Genomic DNA, 22,278 nt, shown 5'->3' on the forward strand with positions numbered 1-22,278 from the left:
GTTTGATTAAAATCAAATACAAAATGTCGTTTCTATTGTGTTCACAAGGAAATTGTGAACGGACGGACAGACGGACGAAGGGTGATCACAAAAACTGACTATTTCTTTTCATTTCAATATAACTTTTAGTTTTACATTTCCCATTAGACAGAGGTAGAAATTTTTCAACAACTGGAAGTATAAACAAAATTTGTAACTGCATGTGGTACTGTTCTTTGACACTGCAACTCCTAAGAATGTTCTATAGAAACAGCTCTGAATCTTTGCCCTTTAAAGAACAATATCTTTAAGCACACATTCTTTCATTCATTTAAGATATCTTTGTCTTTACAAAAAGGTATTTATCCATTATGGCTGTATCAACAAAGCTTTCAAGGTTAATATTTTAATTTATCAACACTTTTACACAAACATCTTAGAACATTTTAAGCTTCAGAGTGAAGCTGTGTCTGCAGTAAATGCTCAGCATACTCCGTCTTCACTGGTCTACTGGATACTAGATATAGAAATGAGCCGCCCCAACGTAGTGCATCTGCGACCAGCACGGATCCTGACCAGACTGCGCGGATGCCCAGGCTGGTCTGGATCCATGCTGGTCACAAAGCCACTATGTTGGTTTTTTCACGGCGCGGCTCAAATATTCATTTTAGACTTCTCACTATTACAATGTGACCTCATTATACCTGTCAACAAGAGAGTTGATGTAACCGCATTCTCTCTCAGGGAGATCTGTTGACCAAACCCAACAACTTTATGTACCCAGACCTCTACAGATAATGCTCCTTCCTGGTCATGCTCAACGAACTCTTTTGACATATAATCTTTGAAATCCTGCAATTTAAGAAATCTGCGCAACTAAAATAATTCTCTTTCAGAATAATTTTTGCAAATATGTTAAAACATGAGGGCCATGATGGCCTTATAGGAGAGATCGTGTTTGTATACAAATCCCCTGCATTTTTTATTTTTAGAACTGATAAGACAGTAATCGGGTGGGCAGATGCCGAACGTCCATGCTTTTTTGTAAACAGTGGTTTTTTTCTAACGACCTAAACTTTCTCAAAACACAAATTATATCAATATTTTGTTGATCAATGGAAAGGTTATAAAACAAGCAATTTATTAATTACTTTTAATTATCATTTCGAAATAAAATGGATTACTTATGGACTCTTAACTTACAGTGTTTTTCTAAAAGTTTTGAACATCACTACACCGCTATTTAAATTATATGTCATTTAAAACCATTATTCATTTTAGAAAGATATTTGAATATAAAAATATGAAAATTATAAGTATTTCACAACTGTTTGAATTTTGAAATTCCATAAATGAGCAAAAAAGTTATTAAAAATTAAAAATTCTGATCCCATACACAAAATAATTTAATGATGTAACACCATTTTGTTTTGCCCACCACCAAATAAACAGATGTTAATGCGTGACTTCACAGTGATCTCTCCTATATCGCTCACCTGAGTTAAATTGCTTGCTAAAACAAATTCTTTGCTAATGCTTCAAACACAAACAAACAAGAGGATTATGATGGTCCTGAATCGCTCACCTGTCCCCACATGACCCAGTTTTGAACTGAGTATGACGTCGTTTTTTCTATTATTTGACATAGCGACCTAGTTTTTGAGCTCATGTGACCCAGTTTTGAACTTGACCTAGATATATAGCCTCTAGAGAGGTCACAAGGTTTTTCTATTTTTATACCTACTGACCTAGTTTTTGACCGCAGTTGACCAAGTTTCGAACTTGACCTAGATATAATCAAGATGAACATTCAGACCAACTTTCATACAGATCTCATGAAAAATATGACCTCTAGAGAGGTCACAAGGTTTTCTTATTATTTGACCTACTGACCTAGTTTTTGATGGCACGTGACCCAGTTTCGAACTTGACCTAGATATCATCAAGATGAACATTCTGACTAATTTTCATGAAGATCCATTCAAAAGTATGGCCCCTAGAGAGGTCACAAGGTTTTTCTATTTTTAAACCTACTGACCTAGTTTTTGACCGCAGTTGACCCAATTTCGAACTTGACCTAGATATCATCAAGATGAACATTCAGACCAACTTTCATATAGATCCCATGAAAAATATGGCCTCTAGAGAGGTCACAAGGTTTTTCTATTATTTGACCTACTGACCTAGTTTTTGACGGCACGTGACCCAGTTTCAAACTTGACCTAGATATCATCAAGGTAAACATTCTGACCAACTTTGATGAAGATCCATTGAAAAGTATGGCCTCTAGAGAGGTCACAAGGTTTTTCTATTTTTAGACCTACTGACCTAGTTTTGGACCGCACGTGACCCAGTTTCGAACTTGACCTAGATATCATCAAGATAAACATTCTGACCAACTTTCATAAAGATCCCATGAAAAATGTGACCTCTAGAGTGGTCACAAGCAAAAGTTTACACACAGACGGACGAAGGACGACGGATGCTGCGCGATCACAAAAGCTCACCTTGTCAGTATGTGAGCTAAAAATAAGTGAGAAGGTCATGGTAAAGATTCTTCAAGATAAGTACTGAAATCTGTTAAAAAATTATACAGGTGGTCCAAATCTCTTTGCTGTAGCTTCAAAAACAAGAAAGTAGGTCAGTAGGTCAAGGTAAATAATATTTAAGATGAGTATTGAAATCTGTATCAAAAGTTCTACTTGTGGTCCAAATTTCCATGCTGTATCTTCAAACCCAAGAAAGAAGGTCAGACAGTCATGATTAAGACTATTCAAGATGAGTATTAAAATCTGTATACAAAATATACTGGTAGTCCAAATTTCTATATTGTAACTTCAAAAACGAAAAAGTAGGTAAGTAGGTCACGATAAAGACTATTCAAGATGAGTATTGAAATCTGTATCAAACATTATACATGTGGTCCAAATCTTTTTGCAGTAGCTTCAAAAACAAGAAAGTAGGTCAGTAGGCCAGGGCTAAGAATATTAAAGATGAGTATTGAAATCTTTATCGCAAGTTACTGACATGGTCCAAATTTCTATGCTGTTAAGGTCGGTGTGCAAAACTGTATATGTCATCCGAATTTCAAGGCTGTATCTTTAAACACAACAAGAGGACCATGATGGTCCTGAATCGCTCACCTCTTCCCACATGATCCAGTTTTGAGTATGATGTCGTTTTTTCTATTATTTGACATAGTGACCTAGTTTTTGAGCTCATGTGACCCAGTTTTGAACTTGACCTAGATATTATAAAGATAAAAATTCTGACCAATTTTCATGAAGATCCATTGAAAAATATGGTCTCTAGAGAGGTCACAAGGTTTTTCTATTATTTGACCTACTGACCTAGTTTTTTAAGGCACGTGACCCAGTTTCAAACTTGACCTAGATATCATCAAGGTGAACATTCTGACCAATTTTCATGAAGACCCATTCAAGGGTATGGCCTCTAGAGAGGTCACAAGGTTTTTCTATTTCAAGACCTACTGACCTAGTTTTTGATCGCAGTTGACCCAGTTTCAAACTTGACCTAGATATCATCAAGATAAACATTCAGACCAACTTTCATACAGATCCCATGAAAAATATGGCCTTTAGAGAGGTCACAACGTTTTTTCATTATTTGACCTACTGACCTACTTTTTGAAGGCACGTGACCCACTTTCGAACTTGACTTAGATATCATCAAGGTGAACATTCTGACCAATTTTTATGAATATCCATTCACAAGTATGGCCTCTAGAGAGGTCACAAGGTTTTTCTATTTTTAGACCTACTGACCTAGTTTTTGACCGCACATGACCCTGTTTCGAATTTGACCTAGATATCATCAAGATGAACATTCAGACCAACTTTCATGAAGATCCATTGAAAAATATGGCCTTTAGAGAGGTCACAAGGTTTTTCTATTATTTGACCTACTGACATAGTTTTTGAAGGCACGTGACCCACCTTCAAATTTGACCTAGATATCATCATGATGAACATTCAGACCAACTTTCATACAGATCCCATGGAAAATATGGCCTCTAGTTAGGTCACAAGGTTTCTCTATTATTTGACCTACTGACCTAGTTTTTGATGGCACATGACCCACTTTCGAACTTGACTTAGATATCATCAAGGTGAACATAATGACAAATTTTCATGAAGATTTCATGAAATATATGGCCTCTAGAGAGGTCACAAGGTTTTTCTATTTTTAGACCTACTGACCTAGTTTTTGACCGCACGTGACCCAGTTTCGAACTTGACCTAGATATCATCAGGATGACCATTCAGACCAACTTTCACACAGATCCCATGAAAAATATGGCCTTTAGAGAGGTCACAAGGTTTTTCTATTATTTGACCTACTGACCTAGTTTTTGATGGCACGTGACCCAGTTTCGAACTTGACCTAGATATCATCAAGGTGAACGTTCTGACCAATTTTCATGAAGATCTTGTGAAATATATGGCCTCTAGAAAGGTCACAAGGTTTTTCTATTTTTAGACCTACTGACCTAGTTTTTGATGGCACGTGACCCAGTTTCGAACTTGACCTAGATATCATCAAGGTGAACGTTCTGACCAATTTTCATGAAGATCTTGTGAAATATATGGCCTCTAGAAAGGTCACAAGGTTTTTCTATTTTTAGACCTACTGACCTAGTTTTTGATGGCACGTGACCCAGTTTCGAACTTGACCTAGAAATCATCAAGATGAACATTCAGACCAACTTTCATACAGATCCCATGAAAAATATGGCCTTTAGAGAGGTCACAAGGTTTTTCTATTATTTGACCTACTGACCTAGTTTTTGAAGGCACGTGACCCAGTTTCGAACTTGACCTAGATATCATCAAGGTGAACGTTCTGACCAACCTTCATGAAGATCTTGTGAAATATATGGCCTCTAGAGAGGTCACAAGGTTTTTCTATTTTTAGACCTACTGACCTAGTTTTTGACCGCACGTGACCCAGTTTCGAACTTGACCTAGATATCATCAAGATGAACATTCTGACCAATTTTCATGAAGATCCATTGAAAATTATGGCCTCTAGAGAGGTCACAAGGTTTTTCTATTTTTAGACCTACTGACCTAGTTTTTGACGGCACGTGACCCAGTTTCGAACTTGACTTAAATATCATCAAGATGAACATTCTGACCAACTTTCATAAAGATCCCATGAAAAATGTGACCTCTAGAGTGGTCACAAGCAAAAGTTTACGGACGGACGCACGGACGGACGGACGGACGGACGGACGGACGACGGACACCGCGCGATCACAAAAGCTCACCTTGTCACTTTGTGACAGGTGAGCTAAAAAAAAAGGTCAGTACCTCAAGGTCACAGTCTAGTGACCCCAGATAATTATAATTAAACAGTCTAGGAAATATGATCAGATAATTTTTAAAGTATTTTGTCCTATATAACTCATATAACGGGGTGGACAGGGCCTCTTTTCACTCCAGGGGCATAATTTGAACAATCTTCTTAGAGAACCACTAGGCAATGCTACATACCAAATATCGAAGGCTTAAGCCTTGAACTTTCAGACAAGAAGATTTTTAAAATTTTTTCCTATATAAGGGTATGTAAAACTTGGGACCCCCAGGGCAGGGCCTCTTTTCAACCTAGGGTAATAATTTGAAAAATCTTGGTAGAGGACCACAAGGCAATGCTACATATCAAATATCAGAGGCCTAAGTCTTGTGGTTTCAGAAAATAAGAATTTTAAAGTCTTTTCCTATATAAGTCTATGTAAAACTTGGGACCCCCTGGGTGGTGCTTATTTTCACCCCAGGGTCATAATATGAAAAATCTTGGTAGAGGACCACTAGGCAATGCAACATACCAAACATCAAAAGCCTAGGCCTTGCAGTTCAGACAAGAAGATTTTTAAAGTTTTTTCCTATTTAAGTCTATGTAAAACTTGGGACCCCTGGGGCAGGGCCTCTTTTCACCCCAGGGTTATAGTTTGAACAATCTTGGTAGAGGACCACAAGGCAATGCTACATGCTAAATATCAAAGGCCTAGATCTTGTGGTTTCAGACAAGAAGATTTTTAAAGTTTTTTTCCTATATAACTCTTTGTAAAATTTGGGACCCCAGGCGAGGGGAACCTCTTTTCACCCGAGGGGCATAATTTGAACAAACTTCATAGAGGACCATTAAATGATGTTACATGCCAAATATTGAGGCTCTATGCTTTGTGGTTTTGGACAAGAAGATTTTCAAAGTTTTCCCTATATTATATAAGCCAATGTAAACCATGTGACCCCCCAGGGCGGGCCACATTTGACCCTAGGAAGATAATTTGAACAATCTTGGTAGGGGACAACTAGATGATGCTATATGCCAAATATTGAAGCCCTATGACCTATGGACAGGAAGATTTTTAAAGTTTTTCCTTTCAGTTGCCATGACAACCAGAGTTCTGTATGGAATTAAATTCTTTGAACAATTTTTAAAGAAGACCATCCAAGGAACATCCCTGTGAAGATTCATCAAAATTAGCCTGGTGGTTTCAAGGAGGAAATGTTGTTTAAAGGAAAGTGTGAACGGACGCCGGCGGACACCGGACATTGAGCGATCACAATAGCTCTTATATAATATAATATATAATAAATATATAATAATAATAAAACTACAAGAGACAATTACGGTACATTTTAATGATAAAATATTGGATAGTTACTGCAAGGATTCTTTGCATTTCTAAATGTTCACCATATATGTCCATAATGTGCCACCATACTGATGATGTCTTAACTTAGCCTAGTCAATGCTCCAGGGCGAGATACATCTGATAATCTTCAGCTACCTTATTTAGGTATCTGTATTCTCAAGTAATTTTCCACTAGGTTTTTTTTTTTGATTTGTTTCACAATGATGTACAGTAATTTTTGAAAAACATCACATGGGTGGAATTCTGTGAATCTGATTTTGTGGGCATGAAAATTCATGGTTTGAGTCAAAACTACTATATATACTATTTCGTGGGTACTGTGAAATTAGTTGTCTTACCCTTTTATTGCTAAACTTAAAACATTCTATGTCCTTACCCTTTCATGGTTAAACTTGATACATTTGGTGTCCTTTTTGCCATTATTAGTGTCTGGATTGATCTCCAGCGGAACAGTAATGAAGTCATCCAAGTGACCCCAGAAAGAGGTCACTTTCCAAGTGACCCCAGAAAGAGTACTGGCAGAACACAAAATCTGATAGATCATTTGGCAAACCTTTTGCTTCACAAATCTTTACCTGTAAAGGACAGATTAAAACAAACATTAACAGTCAGGTAAACTTAAACAAGAGCACCGCCTTGAGTGTGCAGATGCTCATCTGATTTTTTTGCCTCTGTATAATAGAAATATCGTCCTACCTATGATTTTCTAAGTCTAAAAGGGGCCATAATTGCACCAAGACTTAAAGCAATAGCTTTGACCTTTCAGGAAAAAAATTGACCTAAATGCAAAACTGAACTAAATCTGATATTTTCTAAGTCCAAAAAAGGCCATGAATCTTGCAAAAAGCAGGTTTGAGTTATGTTTCTTGCTGTACAGAGTCAGTTACTGATGGTTAACAAGTTTTGCAAGTTTTAAAGCAATAGCTTTGATAATTTAAGAGAAACGCTGACCTAAACATAGAACTTAACCAGGCTTGAATGCCGACGCAGACGACGAAGCCGATCAAGTGATGACAATAACTCATCTTTTTTTTCTCAAAAAATCAGATGAGCTAAAAATGTTTAACAAATATTAATGATATTACTTTCTGTGTATAAATTGGAATTAATCACAATAGTTTTTTGAGTATTAAAATGTTCTGTTGTTTCACCTCAAAGACACACCACTTAGCACATCTTATTGAAAACTTGGAAAAAAAAAACAAGAGGGTCATGATGACCCTGGATCGCTCACCTGAGAAATATGAGCTACATGTTTCAAATGTCAAACTGATGATAAAATATTAAGAAAGTCAGTAGGTCACATTCATGGTCAATAAAATTCAGTTTTACGATTTGTGTGCAAAACTGTGTATGTCATCAAAATTTCAAGGCTGTATCTTAAACAAGAGGACCATGATGGTCCTGAATCGCTCACCTCTTCCCACATGACCCAGTTTTGAGTATGACGTCGTTTTTTTCTATTATTTGACATAGTGACCTAGTTTTTGAGCTCATGTGACCCAGTTTTGAACTTGACATAGATATTATCAAGATAAAAATTCTGACCAATTTTCATGAAGATCCACTGAAAAATATGGTCTCTAGAAAGGTCACAAGGTTTTTCTATTTTTATACCTACTGGCCTAGTTTTTGACCGCACATGACCCAGTTTTGAAACTGACCTAGATATCATTAAGGTAAACATTCTGATCAATTTTCATGAAGATCCATTGAAAAATATGGCCTCTAGAGAGGTCAAAAGATTTTCTAATTTTAGACCTACTGACCTAGTTTTTGACCACAGTTGACCCAGTTTCGAACTTGACCTAGATATCATCAAGATGAACATTCAGACCAACTTTCATACAGATCCCATAAAAAGTATGGCCTCTAGAGAGGTCACAAGGTTTTTTTATCATTTGACCTACTGACCTAGTTTAGTAAGGCACGTGACCCAGTTTCAAACTTGACCTAGATATCATCAAGGTGAACATTTTGACCAATTTTCATGAAGATCCATTCAAGGGTATGGCCTCTAGAGAGGTCACAAGGTTTTTCTATTTCAAGACCTACTGACCTAGTTTTTGATCGCAGTTGACCCAGTTTCAAATCTGACCTATATATCATCGAGATAAACATTCAGACCAACTTTCATACAGATCCCATGAAAAATATGGCCTCTAGAGGTCACAACGTTTCTTGATTATTAAACCTACTGACCTACTTTTTGACGGCACTTACCCACTTTCAAACTTGACCTAGATATCATCAAGATGAACATTTTGACCAATTTTTATGGAGATCCATTCACAAGTATGGCCTCTAGAGAGGTCACAAGGTTTTTCTATTTTTAGACCTACTGACCTAGTTTTTGACCGCACATGACCCTGTTTTGAACTTGACCTAGATATCATCAAGATGACCATTCAGACCAACTTTCATACAGATCCCATGAAAAATATGGCCTTTAGAGAGGTCACAAGGTTTCTATATTATTTGACCAACTGACCTAGTTTTTGATGGCACGTGACCCACTTTCAAACTTGACCTAGATATCATTAAGATGAACATTCAGACCAACTTTCATACAGATCCCATGAAAAATATGGCCTCTAGAGAGGTCACAAGGTTTTTCTATTATTTGACCTACTGACCTAGTTTTTGATGGCACGTGACCCACTTTCGAACTTGACCTAGATATCATCAAGGTGAACATTCTGACCAATTTTCATTAAGATCTCATGAAATATATGGCCTCTAGAGAGGTCACAAGGTTTTTCTATTTTTAGACCTACTGACCTAGTTTTTGACCACACGTGACCCAGTTTCGAACTTGATCTAGATATCATCAAGATGAACATTCAGACCAACTTTCATACAGATCCCATGAAAAATATGGCCTTTAGAGAGGTCACAAGGTTTTTCTATTATTTGACCTACTGACCTAGTTTTTGAAGGCACGTGACCCAGTTTCGAACTTGATCTAGATATCATCAAGATGAACGTTCTGACCAATTTTCATGATGATCTTGTGAAATATATGGCCTCTAGAGAGGTCACAAGGTTTTTCTATTTTTAGACCTACTGACCTAGTTTTTGATGGCACGTGACCCAGTTTCGAACTTGACTTAGATATCATCAAGGTGAACATTCTGACCAATTTTCATGAAGATCTAGTGAAATATATGGCCTCACAAGGTTTTTCTATTTTTAGACCTACTGACCTAGTTTTTATCGGCACGTGACCCAGTTTCGAACTTGACCTAGATATTATCAAAGTGAACATTCTGACCAATTTTCATAAAGATCCCATGAAAAATGTGCCCTCTAGAGTGGTCACAAGCAAAAGTTTACGGACTGACGCACGCACGCACGGACGGACGGACGACGGACGACGGACACCGCGCGATCACAAAAGCTCACCTTGTCACTTTGTGACAGGTGAGCTAAAAACAAGAAAGTAGGTCAGTAGGTCAAGGTCACAGTCAAGTGACATCATATTATTTGGGGTCATCAGGTAATTATAATTAAACAGTCCTGGAAATAGGATCAGATGATTTTTAAGTATTTTTCCTACATAACTCACATATTAACTAAGTGACCCCAGGGCAGGGCCTCTTTTCACCCAAGGGGTACAATTTGAACAATTTTGGTTGAGGACTATAAGACAATGCTACAAACCAAATATCAAAGGTCTAAGTGTTGTTGTTACAGACAAGAAATTTTTAAACTTTTTTTTCCTATATAACTCTATGTAAAACTTGGGACCCCCAGGGCCGGGCCATATTTGACCCTATGGGGATAATTTGAAAAATCTTGGTAGAGGACCACTAGATGATGCTACACACCAAATATCAAAGTCCTAGGCCACGTGGTTTTGTACAAGAAGGTTTTCAAAGTTTTCCCTATATAAGTCTATATAAACCATGTGACTCCTGGGGCAGGTCCATATTTGACCTTAGGGGGATAATTTGAACAATCTTGGTAGAGGACCACTAGATGATGCTACATACCAAATATCAAAGCCCTAGGATATGTGGTTTTGTACAAGAAGATTTTCAAAGTTTTCCCTATATAAGTCTATATAAACCATGTGACCCCCGGGGCGGGGCCATATTTGACCCTAGGGGGATAATTTGAATAATTTTGGTAGAGGACCACTAGATGATGCTACACACCAGATATCAAAGCCCTAGGCCCTGTGGTTTTGGACAAGAATATTTTTAAAGTTTTTCCTTTCGGTTGCCATGGCAACCAGAGTTCTGCATGGAATTCAATTCTTTGAACAATTTTGAAAGGGGGCCACCAAAGGATCATTCCTGTGAAGTTTGGTGTAATTCTGCCCAGTGGTTTTCAAGAAGAAGATTTTTTTAGAAATTGTTGACGGACGACGGATGACGTACTACACACGACGTACTACGCACGACGGACATCAAGCGGTCACAATAGCTCACCTTGTCACTTTGTGACAGGTGAGCTAAAAAAGGCATTTATTGTACTCTGATTATAAGTGGTACTCCTACTGACATTGATCAGTCAGCATCATCTTCATTGCCTTCCTCATCGTCACTGTCATCATTTATCTGTGATCGTGCTACCCAGCTTCGATATATCTATTATGTAGTTTGCCTGCAAGCTGTATATATATATATGACTTTTTATGACACTTATACATGTTACTACTTTGTTGTTTTTAATATCTTACATACTTATATGATATTTTTTACACACTAGTATCTGTTAAATATATTCATGTATGTGTACATTCTCACCTGAAAAACTATTTTTCCCTACCATTTAGCCATAGGCAGCCTATTTTTGTTGTTCTGTTTCTGGTTTTTAAAATACAATGCCAAGTACTGCGGTGGTTGGCAAAAAACAAGAGGTCCAAGATGACTAGTCCTAGCACTACCCTCTTAATGCTGAGCGCCAAGCGAGAAAGCTACTAGTACCATTTTTTACCTCTTCGGTATGATGCAGCCAGGGATCGAACCCACGACCTCCTGCACTTGAAGCGGACGCTCTACCACTAGGGTACTGAGGCGGTTAATTTTCATTAAGATTCGACCAAAAAAAAACCCAGCCTCTTGAGTGTAAACAAGCATTTTCTTTGATTTGACCTAGTTACCTAGTTTTTTACCCTACATGACCCTGATTTGGAACTTGTCCAAAATTTCATGAAAGCAAACATTCTGATAAAGTTTCAGGAAGATTGAAGCAAAAAAGTGGTATCTAGAGTGTATACAAGCTTTTCCTATGACCTGACCTAGTCACCTAGTTTTTGACCCCACGTGACACAGATTTGAAATCATCCAAGACTTCATGATAAAAAACATTCTGACCAAATTTTATGAAGATAGAATCCAAAATGTGCCCCTAGGGTGTAAACAAGCTTATTCTTTGCTCTGACCTGGTGACCTAGTTTTTCACCCCACATGACCCACATAAAAATTCATGCGATATTTCATGCAGACAAACATTCTGACCAAGTTTCATGCACATCAAATGAACATGAATGTTAACAAGCTTTTCCTTTGATTTGACTGGGTGACCTAGTTTTTAACCCCATATGACCCAGTTCCAAACTTGGCCTAGAAATCATCAAGATAAACATTCTCACCAAGTCTCATGAAATTAGGGTCATAAATGTGACCTGAAGACTGAAGAGTGTTAATAAGATTTTCCTTTAATTTGACCAAGTGACCTACTTTCTGACCCCATATGACCCAATTTCAAACTTGGCCTAGAAATCACCAAGATAAACATTCTGACCAAGTTTCATGAAGATAGGGTCATAAATGTGGCCTCAGGGTTGTTAACAAGCTTTTCCTTTCATTTAACCTGATGACCTAGTTTTTGACCCGACATACCCATACGATCCAGGCCTAGTGATCATCAGGATAATCATTCTTTGCAAGTTTGTATCAAATCAAAGCATAAATGAAACCTCTATATGGCTGAAAGGGCCAAAATAGAACATTTTGCAGCTTTCAGGGCAGTAATTCTAGAACCCATGATGGAATATTGCCAGTTTCCGAAAGGAACAGAGATCTTATTGTGACTTAAGTTGTGTGTAAGTGTGGTTATAGCAAATATAAAATGTCACTTCTATCTTGTTCACAAGGTAAAAATTACCAAATTTTGGCTCTTTCAGGGGCCATAACTCCAGAACCTATAATTGGATCTGACAGATTCATCATGGAATCCACGATTTATTGTTGTTGAAGATATTTTGCAAGTTTGTATCAAATCAAACCGTAAATGAAGTCTCTATATGACTACAAAGCCAATATAGCAAATTTAAGGGGCCATAACTCTGGAACCCATGATGGGATATAGCCAATTTTTGAAAGGAACTGAGATATTATGCCAATACAAGTTGTGTTCAAGCTTGATTAAAGCTGATCACAAAATGTGGCTTCTATCATGTTCACAAGGAAATTGTGGACGGATGACGGATGAAGAGCGATCACAAAAGCTCACCCTGTCACTACGTGACAGGTGAGCTAAAAGCAACAGACAAGCTATCATCAGAATCAACTCCTGATGCCATCCACGACTTCTTCTTGAATTTTCAAACTGGTATTTGCATGGGCCAAAGATGTAGTTATAAACTGCAGTTTAATTAAGTTCCTTAACAATTTCAATCCTACGAGTCTAAAACTTTAAGCCACTGAACCTGCCTTTTAAACAAGAGCTGTCCATAAGAAAGCAAACTTGACTTTTCTCAGTGCTTTACTCTGAATTAGAGCTTTGCCAGTAAAAACTTTATAGAACTTTAACCAAAAAATTTTAAGTTAAAAAGGGGCATAACTCTGTCAAAATTCAAATCAGACTCATGGGGATTGTTTCTCCTGGTGTAGACATTGATTGACAGTAAATAAATATTTTAAGTTTCAAGTCAATAGCTTTGATAGTAACAGAGATATTTGACTTTATCAAAACCTTTAACCAAAACATTCTAAGTTAAAAAGAAGCATAACTCTGTCAAATCTAAAATCAGAGTTATGAGGATTGTTTTTCCTAAAGTAGACTTTAACAGTAAACTACAAGATGCTTTTGCAGAAAAGCGTATGTCTCCCCGGATGCATAGTAGTATAGGCAAGATGTCAATAGGTGACAGCAGCAAAAGTCAGAGACACTGATGGTTGGGTGCAATAGGGAGCATCTACTTGGCATGTCCAATCATCCCACAAAGTTTCAACATTCTGGGCCCAGTGGTTCTAAAGTTATGAATTGGAAACAGTTTTCCATGTTCAGGCCCCTGTGACCTTGACCTTTGAGTGACCCCAAAATCAGTAGGGGTCATCTACTCCGCATGTCCAATCATCCTATTAAGTTTCAACATTCTGGGTCAAGTGGTTCTCAAGTTATTGATTGGAGTTTTCTATGTTCAGGCCCCTGTGACCTTGATCTTAGCTCAAGTGGCCCCCAAAACAATAAGGGTTATCTACTGTTTAAGTCCTATCAATGTAAGAAGTTTGAAGGTTCTGGGGCAAATGGTTCTTAAGCTATTGATCGAAAACCATTTTCCATTTTATGGTACCTGTGACCTTGACTTTTTATCAAGGAAGCCAAAAAGCAATAGGGGTCAACTACTCTACATGTTTAATCATCCTATGAAGTTTCAACATTCTGGGTCAAGTGGTGCTAAAAGTATTGATCAAAAACGATTTACCATGTTCAGGCACCTGTGACCTTGATCTTTGATCTTGTAACCACAAACATAATAGGGGTTATCTTCTCTTTCAAGACCTGTCACCCTATGAAGTTTGTATTTCAAATGGTTCCCCAGTTATTGATTGAAAATGAAGTGTGACTGACGGATGGCCCCTGTGACCCTGACCTTTGATGGAGTGACCCAAAAACAATAGGGGTCATTTACTCTGTAAGTCCTATCATCCTATTAAGTTTGAAGGCTCTAGGTCAAATGGTTCTTAAGTTACTGACTGGGAATGGATTTCCATGTTCTGTCCGCTGTGACCTTGACCTATAATAGAGTGACCTCAAAATCAATAATAGGGGTCATCTACTCTGCATGTCCAATCATACTATGAAGTTTCATCATTCTGGGTAATGTGGTTCTCAAGTTATTGATCGGAAATGGTTTTCCATGTTCAGGCCCCTATGACCTTGACCTTTAACAGTGGCCCAAAAATCGATAGGGGTCATCTACTTCATAAGACCTGCCATCCTATGAAGTTTGGAGGTTCTAGGTCAAATGGTGCTCAAATTACTGACCAGCAATATATTTCCATGTTCTGTCTGCTGTGACCTTGACCTTAGATAGAGTAACCCCAAAATCAATAGGGGTCAACTAATCTGCATGTCCAATCATCCTATGAAGTTTCAACATTCTGTAGTTCTCAAGTTATTAATCGGAAATGGTTTTCCATGTTCAGGCTCCTGTGACCTTGACCTTAAATTGAGTAACCCCAAAATAAATAAGGGTAACTACTCTGCATGTCCAATCATCCTATGAAGTTTCAACATTCTGGATCATGTGGTTCTCAAGTTATTGATCAGAAATGGTTTTCAATATTCAGGCCCCTGTGACCTTGACCTTTGATGGAGTGATCCCAAAAACAATAGAGGTCATCTACTCCATAAGCCCTGCCATCCTATGAAGTTTGAAGGTTCTAGGTCTAACGGTTCTCCAGTTACTGATTGGAAATGAAGTGTGACGGACGGACAAAAACAACATGTATCCTCCAGTTGGGAGAGGCGTAATAACTATTTAAAGTTTCAAGTCGAAAGCATTAATAGTAACAGAGATATTTTTTATCAAAAACTTTAACAAACAAGAGCTGTCACTAATGGTGACAAATGTCCCCCCAGCGCCTTGACCTTTGACCTGGTGACCCCAAAGTCAGTAGGGGTCGTGTACTCAATAAGTATTATCAGCATGTGAAGTTTGAAGGTCCTGGGTGCAGTGGTTCGCGAGTGAAGTGCCTTCATGCAGAAAGTTAATGTTTGACCAGGTGACCTTGACCTTTGACCTACTGACTGGTCGTGTACTCAATAAGTACTATCAGCATGTGAAGTTTGAAGGTCCTGGGTGCAGTGGTTCACTAGTAAAGTGCCTTCATGCAAAAAGTTAACGTTTGACCTGGTGACCTTGACCTTTGACCTGGTGACCCCAAAGTCAGTAGGGGTCATGTACTCAATAAGTACTATCAGCATGTGAAGTTTGAAGGTCCTGGGTGCAGTGGTTCGCGAGTAAAGTGCCTTCATGCAAAAAGTTAACGTTTGACCTGGTGACCTTGACCTTTGACCTGGTGACCCCAAAGTCAGTAGGGGTCATGTACTTAGTAAGTACTATCAGCATGTGAAGTTTGAAGGTCCTGGGTGCAGTGGTTCGCGAGTAAAGTCCCTTCATGCAAAAAGTTAACGTTGTGACGAACGAACGGACGGACAGTTGAAAACTAATATGCCTCCCTTCGGGGGCATAAAAATTCTATGTTAAAAAGGAGCAAAACTGTCAAAATTCAATCAGACTAAAGGAGATTGTTTCACCTGGTGTAGACATTGATAGTAAATATTATTTTAAGTTTCTAGTCAATATCTTTGATCAGTGTGCCCATACCACGTGACTTTGACGTCATTTTATGGCTAAGACGGCAAGCCAAATTCCGTCGATTCGATTCTTCGAAGTGGCATAAGTTCTTGATTTCTTGATCAAATATGACCAAATAAAGTACAGGCTAAGGAAAAAAGTGAGTACTTCACTCACAAGTAAACGGTTTTATCAACAGATGAACAGTTTTGGCCTGAAAACGGGAAAACTGCTTTGTTTAGAGAAAATGAGCATGGTAAGACGGCAAGCAAGAGCCCTTTTTGACAGAAAAACGGATGATTGTACACATCAAAGAAGTCGCACGTATTACCGATTCACAGGAATTTAATGCTGGCTCTGTTGGAGGCCTTAATTGACAAAAATATAGCCGAATTATTTAAAAACTTTTTAAAAATCCAAAATATGCTAAGACGGCAAGTCCGCTTAGACGGCAAGTCATTTTTATTAGATATACCTGGTTGCACCAACTTACGTAATTCAACACTTCCGTGGTTACAGGCCGTCCATCCTTCTATCAATCCGTCCGTCAATAACATTTTGACTATGTTTTATCAATGCTTGTGAAATAAAATAGAGAAAAGTGGAAACTTTACAGATCGCCCAACACGACAAAAACGAAAATGTTGCAGGCTCGGTTTGACTGAGCCTGTTCATGGACGACAGTGGAAATGCATGCTACCGTCCACGCCCTCTAGCCCCGGGTTGAGCAGAACTCAACATTTACACATGCTAAAAGTACAAAAAGCAATTTAGAGACATCCGCAGATGTATTCAAACGGCTGTGAACATGGAACCTTCAATGAACACTTACATAAAAGTTCAGTGACATTCATTGATCATCTTTCATCTTCTCCTTAAATCACTAGTGCTGGGCAAAAGAGATATGAACGGTTTATCCTCACTGTTTTCTCATTAAGGTAAAACAATTATTTTAATTAACTTTGGACCATACACCGTTTTGGTGGAATTACACACTATCATTGAAATTACCATCTGCATCGCTGGATGAATACATCATCGGATGTTGCTAAATTGATTTTTAGGTTGAACCCACGAAGTGGTTGAGACCTATAATATACCGTATTCCAGAACTTGCAAAAATATCAGCCTAACCATTTTCACTGAAAGACAGATTAATCCGCAGTAAGGTTTTTGCCCGTTTTTTCGGGCTAATCGACAGATATTCTTATTGATGTTTTCTGAACATTGTTCTACAGTCGGTTGATATTTTCATACATATGTAAATACAATAAGGTTAAAGAATGCGTCATTTCGTATTAAAATTATGTTTTTAAGTCTGTTGATCCATCGAGCACGACTAAGTTGAAAAGCGAAGGTGTATTCCTTTAAAATAATTCAGAAAAACCTCAGACGTGACCGAAGCGCATAAAAATATGCCATGAAAAAAATAGTTCAAAACGTATAAGAAAGATTTCTCTAGTTTATCCTTAATACATAATGCACTCGTCAGTAACAAAACAGCATAATTTTGATCTGAATCATTTTTTCTAGTTGTATAGGATATAGATCTGTATGCGATTTTTTCTACCTGTCCTGATTCGAATGACAAGGGAGATCACTGTGTATGAGTAAGTTAAATGATAAACTGCTTTATTTAATTTAAAAATAGATTTTCTTTGTGAATTACTTCCCTTTATTCTTATTTTACCCTTATTTTTGTACAGCTTTTATAACGACTGATTCATATTAGTTATTATTTAACATTTTGCTTTATCGTTTTAAAATCTCTGTAAGGCTGAGTCAAAATATTTGTTTAAGATTTCCTTTTTATAAATAATTATGTATGTAGTATATTAATTGCTACAGTGCTCCACTGTTACATGGAAAGCTACACGTTACAGGTAAAAGCCCTGCTCCGCGGCTATTCACATTCTTTTGTGTGTATGCAACCCATGATTACAATAGGTAACAGTTAACGGCCACGTGCCAACCTTTAGCACGCAAAACCACAGGTATTTCATATAGAATTTCATATACAATAGACTCTATTTTGACAGACGTCACTGTTCATAGTGAGGATTTTCATGCTTTTTCAGTGACAATTCAAGTTAAAAGGTAGGACGGAGCAGGGCTTTAAGGAAAATGGTCGTGATGCAAGTACACGTTTGGTTAACTTACCTATTTGTCTCGATATTTAATGTAATAACCTATATTAATACTTACAAGATAAATAATTGACATTCCTTGCAAATACTGAATACATTTAGATGTTAGGGGTACTTTACTATGACTTTTAACAACATTACATCAGTCCCGGATTATTATAATTGTTACTGAATTGAAAAATTTACATGAAAGTTGTCATTTTGATAAACGTTAATAAAACAGAGTAAAAGCTACAGAGTTTTTAAAATAGATTGTGAAGCAAAATAGAATCATAACAGTACATAACGAGAATTCCTAGTCGGTTAAAAATCTCATCAGAGCTAATGTTACTTGTAATTTGACTTTCCGACTCAATTAATAAATCTTATCTTAGTATATCAAATGTTGATGTTTGCCTGATGTGAAGTTTCTAAGTATGTGTGCCCGATAAATGAAACTGTTTGATTTCTTTTAAGCAAAATTGAATCAAAGCATATCAACGGGGCATTTGCGTCTTCTCCCGATGATTTTCATGTGTATGGTTCTTTTTCTTATCTCAAAACTGCACGGAAGTCGAAACAGCAGGATCTTGGGGTAGTTTCCAGTTTGGCGGACCCCACGGACTTCTACTGTTGTTGAAGCAGGGTCGGTCGTTTGTACAAACATTTTAACAAGGTAGTGGAGTTTAAAGACAACAACCCATGAATTAAAGAAGTAGGGTTGCAACATTTTTAATGTTTTGGTGTCAAGATTACTTAAAATAGAAAAAAGTGGAAACTTCACAGGTCGTTAAGTCGTGACATCAGTACATTTTATTTTATTAGGCTCGGCTAAACAAGTAGTTGATTTTGCAGAAATGTGTAGAATTATACAACCCTTTCTCCAAGAATTGTGAAAGTTGGTGTATTTGTGGGTGGTTCCAATACTCCCGCTTTCATAGCCTTGGGTATTGTTTAATCACCCCTTGGATGTGGTGTCTGCTTTTTAATTTTGTCTTTTGACTGTTCCTGTGAAACGCAGGTTCCATTACCTCAGATCCCCTTCCTAAATTCTAGTTTGTTTAGTTCTGCCCATTTTTTTCTCGTTTGGGGCAAACCCTTTATTTTATCTGGGGACCAAACGCCGCTCTTCATGGAATTACACGCCTCAGCACGTGTATCACGTGAAGGTTCCATGTTCATCATCGTTTGAATACATCTGCGGATGTCTCTAAATTGCTTTTTGTACTTTTAGCATGTGTAAATGTTGAGCTCTGGTCAAGCCGGGGCTAGAGGGCATGGACAGTAGCATGCATTTCCACTACCATCCACGAACAGGCTCAATCAAACCTAGCCTGCAACATTTTCGTTTTTGTTGTGTTGAGCGACCTGTGGAGTTTCCATTTCTATTTTAATATGTGATATTGTGTTAAATTTTGGGAAATAAATAAGATTTTTCTATTCTACTCAATACTTGAACACAGCTACATAGAAATACTTTTTAAAGCATGTCTTCTAGCTTATAGACTGAGTTAAGCATAAGATTCTTATTTGTCAAAACATTATTCTATATATCTGAAAATAGTGTTTTTGATTTGTGGAAGTCGACAGAATGGCTGTTCTTAATAAGTAGCCTTATTTTTAATACGTAACGATTTGTCAAGAAAACATTCACTCAAACCTAGTACAACAGACTTGTGAACATATAAAGTAGTATTGATTAGGTCAAAAATGTGTATTATTTGTTGTTGCCTGCTGCATACTGTATATTTGTTCTTTAGTTCTCGAACCGCTTTAACATACTTTAATCTTAAAGACCGACACGCAGAGGTACATCCAAGATGGTATACATGTGTAGCTTTTGAATTCTTAACCTTTCTAGAACAGTTCTCACTTATATGCCAATCCTGCTAGAGCAAATCATAATTCTCGTTTAATTTATCTATTAAGCCTCACAATTTAGCAACTGTACAAAAAAAAAAAAAAAAAAAAAAAAAAAAAAAAAAAAAAAAAAAAAAAAGGATATATGAGCTAGTTCAAAACATCACATGGCTTAACTTATATAACGGTTCTTTGATGTTTACCTATAGTTTTGACAAGAAGTAGAATGATCTACTATTGGTAAACATCCAGTGACCGCTTATAGAGAAGTGCGACTCCATAGACGATATTACTATAAAAAATGACTTGCCGTCTTAGCATATTTTGGATTTTTAAAAAGTTTTTAAATAATTCGGCTACATTCTTGTCAATTAAGGCCTCCAACAGAGCCAGCATTAAATTCCTGTGAATCGGTAATACGTGCGACACCTCTGATGTGTACAATCATCCGTTTTTCTGTCAAAAAGGCCCCTTGCTTGCCGTCTTACCATGCTCATTTTCTCTAAACAAAACAGTTTTCCCGTTTTCAGGCCAAAACTGTTCATCTGTTGATAAAACCGTTTACTTGTGAGTGAAATACTCAATTTTTTCCTTAGCCTGCGCTTGATTTTGTCATATTTGATCAAGAAATAAAGAACTTACGCCACTTTGAAGAATCGAATCGACGGAATTTGGCTTGCCGTCTTAGCCATAAAATGACGTCAAAGTCACGTGGTATGGGCACACTGTTTGATAGTAACAGAGGTATTTGACTTTATAAACAGAAATGACGTAATGTAAACATTATGGTTAGTCAGATGCAAGTGATATTTGACCCAGTTTCATGGAGGTTAGTTGCTTATAAATGTTGCAAGATGTTAGGGAAAGGTTAATTCTTCACAAAAATGATAAAGAATTGTTTATGCATATGCAAATGATGAATCTATGTGTCAAAGTTTATCTTAGGTGCGCCAAATTACCCGACAGCGCAGTACCCTAATTTTTTTGAGCAATTACCGGAAATGATTTTTTTTTCAGACCTTACCAACACAACTACCAAATTTGTTTTGAAAACTTACAGTAATAACGTCAGAAATAAAGTCTTCAAGAAGAGGGGCTTAAAAAGGACCTAAACTTTACTACAGAGCCCAAAATCATCCTACAGGTATATGACTTACACGAAAGGCTTCTAAAAACGGCGCTGAGAAGCGCGTAATCATATACAAATGGCGTACTTTATCAAAGGGAAGTAACTATTGTGAAGAATGAGCGGTTAACGACGCCTATATTTAACAAAACTTTTGGCACCTCTACAACTAAAAAAACAATGAGCATACACGAAGTATTCGTAAATACATTTTAGATGAGACCATACAATTTTAGATCAGATCATCATACGTGACGACGATGTTAGAAAGCGTATACACAAATTAAAGGCAAAGAAAATCTCCTATATAAGTGACCCCCCCAAATACCAGACTTTTTAATCCCCAATATACAAGATCCTGTCTGGTCCAGTCTGATAAGGGTCCATAAAACCCCTGTAGACTTGACATGTAGCCTAATTATTGTCAGAGAATCATAAATTTTATTGCCTACAGGTAAATTGGTTATTTCCTGTGTTTTGCATTTTATTAATTGAAATGCTGTTGTTTTTTTAGTCTTTTTTCAGCATGTACACAAAATTATTTTAATTGATAAGATACTAATTTTGATTGCTCAGTCATGTTGAGTAATGTCCTGGCCAATTAAATTATAACTCTTATAGCAAAGCATTTCTCACTATAAAATAATTATTCAAAACTTAATAAGAGAAATTACAAGTTTGTTTATTCAGTGATTATGATCTTTTTAACACAAAAGTAACAAAATAAAAAACGAAAAGAAAAAGATAATTGCTGGATTTTATTAGAAATTAAAGAAGCGTTCAGTTGCATTTTAATAGATAAAGAAGGTATATAGACAGAAGGATGTTATATATTAAAAATGCTTAATTCCTCTTGTGTTGTCTAAATAATGTTAACTTTCTTTATGTATAATAAAATCCAGCAATAAAGATATATCATTGTTCAAAATACACAATAATTTATACTTCTAAAAGCTATGTGCCTGAA

The 22,278-nt window shown here is 37.0% G+C and overlaps 1 long non-coding RNA gene across 1 annotated transcript; it reads right to left on the minus strand.

The window, feature by feature from the left end:
* Nucleotides 1–682: 682 nt before the first annotated feature.
* Nucleotides 683–21,401, minus strand: LOC128558539 (uncharacterized). The gene is made up of 3 exons (XR_008371692.1): nucleotides 21,343–21,401; nucleotides 7,038–7,236; nucleotides 683–831 (listed from the first exon to the last, which is right to left on the minus strand). It is a non-coding gene; the product is annotated as an uncharacterized LOC128558539 (long non-coding RNA).
* Between the last annotated feature and the right edge of the window lie 877 nt (nucleotides 21,402–22,278).

This window comes from Mercenaria mercenaria, chromosome 7 (genome assembly GCF_021730395.1).
Source record: "Mercenaria mercenaria strain notata chromosome 7, MADL_Memer_1, whole genome shotgun sequence".
NCBI classification, from domain to species: Eukaryota; Metazoa; Mollusca; class Bivalvia; order Venerida; family Veneridae; genus Mercenaria; species Mercenaria mercenaria.